Source organism: Schistocerca gregaria, chromosome 1 (assembly GCF_023897955.1).
Source record: "Schistocerca gregaria isolate iqSchGreg1 chromosome 1, iqSchGreg1.2, whole genome shotgun sequence".
Taxonomy (NCBI): Eukaryota; Metazoa; Arthropoda; class Insecta; order Orthoptera; family Acrididae; genus Schistocerca; species Schistocerca gregaria.
The window spans coordinates 908,994,752-909,002,530 of record NC_064920.1 but is presented as its reverse complement, the minus strand read 5'-3'; the positions used below and the strand labels follow the sequence as shown (position 1 = coordinate 909,002,530).

At 45.4% G+C, this 7,779-nt stretch overlaps 1 non-coding gene across 1 annotated transcript; it reads left to right on the top strand.

Annotated features, from left to right (window-relative positions):
* Window positions 1-7,150: 7,150 nt before the first annotated feature.
* On the top strand, window positions 7,151-7,225 carry Trnas-cga (transfer RNA serine (anticodon CGA)). Its single transcript has one exon. It is a non-coding gene; the product is annotated as a tRNA-Ser (tRNA).
* The last annotated feature ends 554 nt before the right edge of the window (window positions 7,226-7,779 follow it).

Below are 7,779 nucleotides of genomic sequence, written 5' to 3'. Positions count from 1 at the left end.
TTGGAAACTAATGTTGGCACCAAAGTGCCACTTTTTGACAGTAGTTTTCTTGAGCAGGTGAAAACAACAGACAGAAAATTCAGAAAAAACGTAAAATTAAGTAACAAGAAAACTAGCACCTTGGAAAATAGTGTTTCGGTTTTGTGTAAAAAAAGTTGAAGAATTGTCTGATGTTGTAGTTAACTGAAATCTTGTTAACAATGTTGGTACCATGTTTTGCAACATTTCAGTGAAAAACTTTTCAGGTGAAGGTAGTTTACATCCTGTAGATTTTCAGCAGCAATGCAGACATAACTTTGTGTCTAATATCAGTGATATGAAAATAAAGTTTCCTTAGAAGTTTCTGTAAGGCGAAGCATTAAGCTAGGCAAATTAGTATACTAATGATGATACGACCTTTGTACATCTTGAGAAAGGATTTTTGGATAAATTTTGGTCAGAATAAAAACGGACTTTCTTGATCGACCAAATCAGAGGGAAGGGTGTTTTAATATGAAACAGATTTGCAAACATCAGCTTAAAAAATTAGTGCAATGAACAAACCTTTGGATGAACTTGTGGGTTTTACATGGTGTTGCATTGTAATAACATACTTTTAGGATCGAAACGACATTTATTTCGTCACGTAATAGAGCAAATACAGAAAGATGGCTGTCCAACATAGCGCTAGAATACAAAGACAAGAAAGGGAAACCAAATAGCATAATCAAAGAACTGTCCCTTCACGTCAGAGAATTCCCTCCCTAGGCCCGACAAGACGCCTCCTGAGACGCGGCAAGGCAGGAGTAGGCAAAATGTAACAGGGAATAACAATATTAATGTGCTAATAGTAAACTGCAGGAGCGTCTATAGAAAGGTCCCAGAACTGCTCTCATTAATAAACGGTCACAACGCCCATATAGTACTAGGGACAGAAAGTTGGCTGAAACCACATGTAAACAGTAATGAAATCCTAAACTCAGATTGGAATGTATACCGCAGAGACAGGCTGGACAGTGAAGGGGGAGGCGTGTTTATAGCGATAAGAAGTGCAATAGTATCGAAGGAAATTGACGGAGATTCGAATTGTGAAATGATTTGGGTGAAGGTCACGGTTAAAGCAGGCTCAGACATGGTAATTGGATGTATCTATAGGCCCCCGGGCTCAGCAGCTGTTGTGGCTGACCACCTGAAGGATAATTTGAAAAATATTTCGAGTAGATTTCCCGAGCATGTTACAATTCTGGGCGGAGATTTTAATTTGCCGGATTTAAACTGGGAGACTCAAACGTTCATAACGGGTGGTAGGGACAAAGAATCCAGTGAAATATTTTTAAGTGCTTTACCTGAAAACTACCTTAAGCAGTTAAAAAGAGAACCGACTGGTGGCGATAACATATTAGACCTTCTGGTGACAAACAGACCCGAACTATTTGAATCAGTTAATGCAGAACAGGGAATCAGCGATCATAAAGCGGTTACTGCATCGATGATTTCAGCCGTAAATAGAAATATTAAAAAAGGTAGGAAGATTTTTCTATTTAGCAAAAGTGACGAAAAGCAGATTACAGAGTACCTGACGACTCAACACAAAAGTTTTGTCTCAAGCACAGATAGTGTTGAGGATCAGTGGACAAAGTTCAAAACCATCGTACAATATGCGTTAGATGAGTATGTGCCAAGCAAGATCGTAAGAGATGGGAAAGAGCCACCGTGGTACAACAACCGAGTTAGAAAACTGCTGCGGAAGCAAAGGGAACTTCACAGCAAACATAAACATAGCCAAAGCCTTGCAGACAAACAAAAAATACGCGAAGCGAAATGTAGTGTGAGGAGGGCTATGCGAGAGGCTTTCAATGAATTCGAAAGTAAAGTTCTATGTACTGACTTGGCAGAAAATCCTAAGAAATTTTGGTCCTATCTCAAAGCGGTAGGTGGATCAAAACAAAATGTCCAGACACTCTGTGACCAAAATGGTACTGAAACAGAGGATGACAGACTAAAGGCCGAAATACTAAATGTCTTCTTCCAAAGCTGTTTCACAGAGGAAGACTGCAGTGTGCTTCCTTCTCCAGATTGTCGCACAGTTGACAAAATGGTAGATATCGAAATAGACGACAGAGGGATAGAGAAACAATTAAAATCGCTCAAAAGAGGAAAGGCCGCTGGTCCTGATGGGATACCAGTTCGATTTTACACAGAGTACGCGAAGGAACTTGCCCCCCTTCTTGCAGCGGTGTACCGTAGGTCTCTAGAAGAGCGTAGCGTTCCAAAGGATTGGAAAAGGGCACAGGTCATCCCCGTTTTCAAGAAGGGACGTCGAACAGATGTGCAGAACTATAGACCTATATCTCTAACGTCGATCAGTTGTAGAATTTTGGAACACGTATTATGTTCGAGTATAATGACTTTTCTGGAGACTAGAAATCTACTCTGTAGGAATCAGCATGGGTTTCGAAAAAGACGGTCGTGTGAAACCCAGCTCGCGCTATTCGTCCACGAGACTCAGAGGGTCGTAGACACGGGTTCACAGGTAGATGCCGTGTTTCTTGACTTCCGCATGGCGTTTGACACAGTTCCCCACAGTCGTTTAATGAACAAAGTAAGAGCATATGGACTATCAGATCAATTGTGTGATTGGATTGAAGAGTTCCTAGATAACAGAACGCAGCATGTCATTCTCAATGGAGAGAAGTCTTCCGAAGTAAGAGTGATTTCAGGTGTGCCGCAGGGGAGTGTCATAGGACCGTTGCTATTCACAATATACATAAATGACCTGGTGGATGACATCGGAAGTTCACTGAGGCTTTTTGCAGATGATGCTGTGGTGTATCGAGAGGTTGCAACAATGGAAAATTGTACTGAAATTCAGGTGGATCTGCAGCGAATTGACGCATCGTGCACGGAATGGCAATTGAATCTCAATGTAGACAAGTGTAATGTGATGCGAATACATTGAAAGATAGGTCCCTTATCATTTAGCTACAAAATAGCAGGTCAGCAACTGGAAGCAGTTAATTCCATAAATTATCTGGGAGTACGCATTAGGAGTGATTTAAAATGGAATGAACATATAAAGTTGATCGTCGGTAAAGCAGATGCCAGACTGAGATTCAATGGAAGAATCCTAAGGAAATGCAATCCGACAACAAAGGAAGTAGGTTACACTACGCTTGTGCGCCCACTGCTTGAGTACTGCTCAGCAGTGTGGGATCCGCACCAGATAGGGTTGATAGAAGAGATAGAGAAGATCCAACGGAGAGCAGCGCGCTTCGTTATAGGATCATTTAGTAATCGCGAAAGCGTTACGGAGATGATAGATAAACTCCAGTGGAAGGCTCTGCAGGAGAGACGCTCAGTAGCTCGGTACGGGCTTTTGTTAAAGTTTCGAGAACATACCTTCACCGAAGAATCAAGCAGTATATTGCTCCCTCCTACGTATATCTTGCGAAGAGACAATGAGGATAAAATCAGAGAGATTAGAGCCCACACAGAAGCATACCGACAATCCTTCTTTCCACGTACAATACGATACTGGAATAGAAGGGAGAACCGATAGAGGTACTCAGGGTACCCTCCGCCACACACTGTCAGGTGGCTTGCGGAGTATGGATGTAGATGTAGAGATGCCACACAGCCCCCCCCCCCCCCCCTCCGCCCTCCCACAGCATTCCGGAGCTTGGCGGGGGAGAGCTAGCACACATCCACAAAAAACTGTATGTGCCAGCTCGGAAGGCGGAGACGGCGTCGGGCGTGCTAAGTGTGTGGCTGTGTACTCGGGCAGCCGTTGAGCAGAATCACGAATGTATTGACCCCACGGTGTAATACGTGGTGTGGGCCGGAGTACGGAGGTTGCAGAACCGCACGAACAGAGTTATATTGTAACATGACGAAATCGCATGATTTCAAGTCCTTATGAATAAAAACATGTGGCCTGGTGTGAGTGCGAGGTAGAGGCGGGCAAAAGCGGGGCACGTAAGCATGCACTCGTTCGATGAGGGCTGGCCGGTTGGTAGCAGTCGTCGCAGAAGTGTCCTCAACGAATTTGGCAGGCAGGATGAGTGGTTCACCATGCAGGACCTACGCCAACAAAACATGGAGGTCCTCCTTGTCCACAGAGTGGGTTCCCAGCAATACCCTCGGCAGATCCTCAGACCAAAGCCATCTGTGGCACATGAGTGCAGCTTTTAGCTTCTTTACCATCACTGCACTAGTCCATTGACCTGCAGATGTGAAATTTCGCCACCCCGCACAACTTACACAGGCGAGAGAAAAGCGATGACTCGAATTGGCGGTCCTGGTCCATGGTAAGTGACAGGGAGCAACCAAATCCAGCCACCCTCGCCGAAATCAACGTTTGAGCAATTGTTTCAGCCATAATGTTCACCAAGGGTACCACCTCAACCGAATGGGTGATGCAGTTGAACATGGAAAGGATGTATTTGTATCCCTCAGATGGGGGAAGATGACCGACCACGTCAATTTGCCTTTGGGACGTCGAACTGTCCTAAAGGCAGTTGTGCATGTCTGCTCATCTTGCTCCATTGACAAGGAATGCATGTGCGTCACCACGAGTGGCAACTGTGCCACATGCACTGCCAGACGAAACATTCCGTTATGAGTCATGTCATTTACTAAGTTCCAAGGTGGGTAAGATTACGTAACGCCTCGAAAATCCCGCGCCAAAGGGGTGGGGCGAATGAGTACAAATGTCACAGATGATAGAAGTTGATGACCCATGCAGGACAATAGGTTTGATGACGAGTGAAGATCCATCATCCTAGAGCAGACGTTGTGTGTCTGTGTCTTCAGCCTGAAGCTGCGCCAGTTCCTCTAAGTTCAACTGCGAGAAAATCATCGAAATGTGGGAGAGGTAGTCGGCAACTACGTTTTCCGAACCACGGATGTAACAAGAGTCCGAGGCATGTTGGCAAATAAAGTCCATCTGCCGGAAGTGGCGTAGCGGGAGATCTTATGCGGGGTTGCGGATCGAATCAACAAGAGGTTTATGGTCCGAATAGATGGTGAAATCGCGTCCTTCAGCGTCGCTCCTAAAATGTTTGACTGCCTCATAAACCGTGAGGAACTCGCGGTTGAAGGTCGACCATTTACACTGACTTCTTGTTAGCTTTTTTGAGACGAAACGGAGCGGTTGCATTGAGTCTGCAGTGTGCTGTCGGAGGAAAGTACCTACGGCCGACTCGCTAGCTTCGGTAGGGATAGAAATGCGCAGCTTGGGGTTGGGGTGCATGAGAGTGATAGACTGAGTGATGGCCGATTTCAAACTGTCCAAAGCGTCTAGCAAGGGCCTAGTCCAGTCCACTTTACACTTTCCTACTGTATTTTTACCAGAGAGGGCGTCGGTTAGAAACAACTGGACGAAGGCAGCCTGAGGTATATGTCGCCCATAGAAGATCACCATCCATAGAAAATGACGCAGTTATGAGTAATCCTCAGGGAGAGGCAGAGCGAGGATCTTCGTGATTCATTAATCAGTTGGGTGGAGGTTGTCAGCCGAGACCACAAGGCCAAGGAAAGTAACAGATGTAGAACAGAGCTGTGATTTGTTGTGGTTGATAACTACGCTGTTGGCCGCAAGAGCTGCAAGGACTGCATCAAGTTGGAATTGGTGTTCCTCTGCAGATGAGGAAAAGATAAATATGTCATCCAAATAGGCAAAAGCGAAAGGAAGTGGTAGTAAAACCGAATCAATGAAACATTGCCATTGCTGAGCAGCAGTTTTTAAACCATAGGGCATGACGCAGAGATGCTAAGGCACAGATAGGCACAACAAAATGACTGTCACAAATAAAGCTTTTGGCCAGTAAGGCCTTTGTCAAATCTCGACGGCAGTGTTGTTTCAGTTGCCTGGAACTGCAGACACGTGTGTGTGAATTGTGTTTGTATGAGTGAGTGTGTGTGTGTGTGTGTGTGTGTGTGTGTGTGTGTGTGTGTGTGTGTGTGTGTGTGTGTGCATGTGTGTGTCTGTATGAAAGCCTTATTGGCCGAAAGCTTTATATGTGACAGTCTATTTGTTGTGCCTATCTGTGATTCAGCATCTTTGTTGTGTGGTTAGTAGCAGCTTTCCTTTTCATAAAATTGTTGCTAAACATTATTCTTTTGTCAGTCATGCATGAGACAGGTGAAATGGATGAGAAGGCAACTTTTCTACATTGATAACAAAGGGGGGTCGATGTATTTGAGTTACTATGCCACAACAAGGTCATGGCATGAAAAACCAGGCGCTGGCCAATGCGGGACATGTCGGAGCTTTTAGTTGCATCAAGAATAAATGACTATGTTTTGTACAAGGGGAATGTGTGGCGCAAACAACTGAAGAAATTTTCTCAAGTCATTGGGTTTTGGGCTGGTTGAAGGAGAAATGAAAGCAGGCTCATAAGAAAAAAATTACCTAAATAGCTTTGCATAACCACGGAACAGATTTTGAGATACACTCCTGGAAATTGAAATAAGAACACCGTGAATTCATTGTCCCAGGAAGGGGAAACTTTATTGATACATTCCTGGGGTCAGATACATCACATGATCACACTGACAGAACCACAGGCACATAGACACAGGCAACAGAGCATGCACAATGTCGGCACTAGTACAGTGTATATCCACCTTTCGCAGCAATGCAGGCTGCTATTCTCCCATGGAGACGATCGTAGAGATGCTGGATGTAGTCCTGTGGAACGGCTTGCCATGCCATTTCCACCTGGCGCCTCAGTTGGACCAGCGTTCGTGCAGGACGTGCAGACCGCGTGAGACGACGCTTCATCCAGTCCCAAACATGTTCAATGTAAAGTTTGGAAGGTAGGAGACGGATACTGGCAGAAGTAAAGCTGTGAGTAGCGGACGTGAGTCGTGCTTCGGTAGCTAAGTTGGTAGAGCATTTGCCCCCGAAAGGCAAAGGTCCCGAGTTCGAGTCTCGGTCGGGCACACAGTTTTAATCTGCCAGGAAGTTTCATATCAGCGCACACTCCGCTGCAGAGTGAAAATCTCATTCTGGAAACATCCTGCAGGCTGTGGCTAAGCCATGTCTCCGCAATATCCTTTCTTTCAGGAGTGCTAGTTCTGCAAGGTTCGCAGAAGAGCTTCTGTAAAGTTTGGAAGGTAGGAGACGGATACTGGCAGAAGTAAAGCTGTGAGTACCGGATGTGAGTCGTGCTTCGGTAGCTCAGTTGGTAGAGCACTTGCCCGCGAAAGGCAAAGGTCCCGAGTTCGAGTCTCGGTCGGGCAGACAGTTTTAATCTGCCAGGAAGTTTCATATCAGTGCACACTCCGCTGCAGAGTGAAAATCTCATTCTGGAAACATCCTGCAGGCTGTGGCTAAGCCATGTCTCCGCAATATCCTTTCTTTCAGGAGTGCTAGTTCTGCAAGGTTCGCAGAAGAGCTTCTGTAAAGTTTGGAAGGTAGGAGACGGATACTGGCAGAAGTAAAGCTGTGAGTAGCGGACGTGAGTCGTGCTTCGGTAGCTCAGGTGGTAGAGCACTTGCCCGCGAAAGGCACAGGTCCTGAGTTCGAGTCTCGGTCGGGCACACAGTTTTAATCTGCCAGGAAGTTTCATATCAGCGCACACTCCGCTGTAGAGTGAAAATCTCATTCTATAATAGAAAAATGTTCAGTCATCTTGATTGTAGCCAATTTCTTTCTCAACACAGACTCTCCTAGTAGATAAATGATATCGTTTTGAATATTGTAGATCATGCACTTTCTTCCTCCCCCCCCCCCCCCCCCTCCCAATGCCATAATCAGTCTTTAAACTCAGGTATGTCATTCTTTTGGAGTTCCAA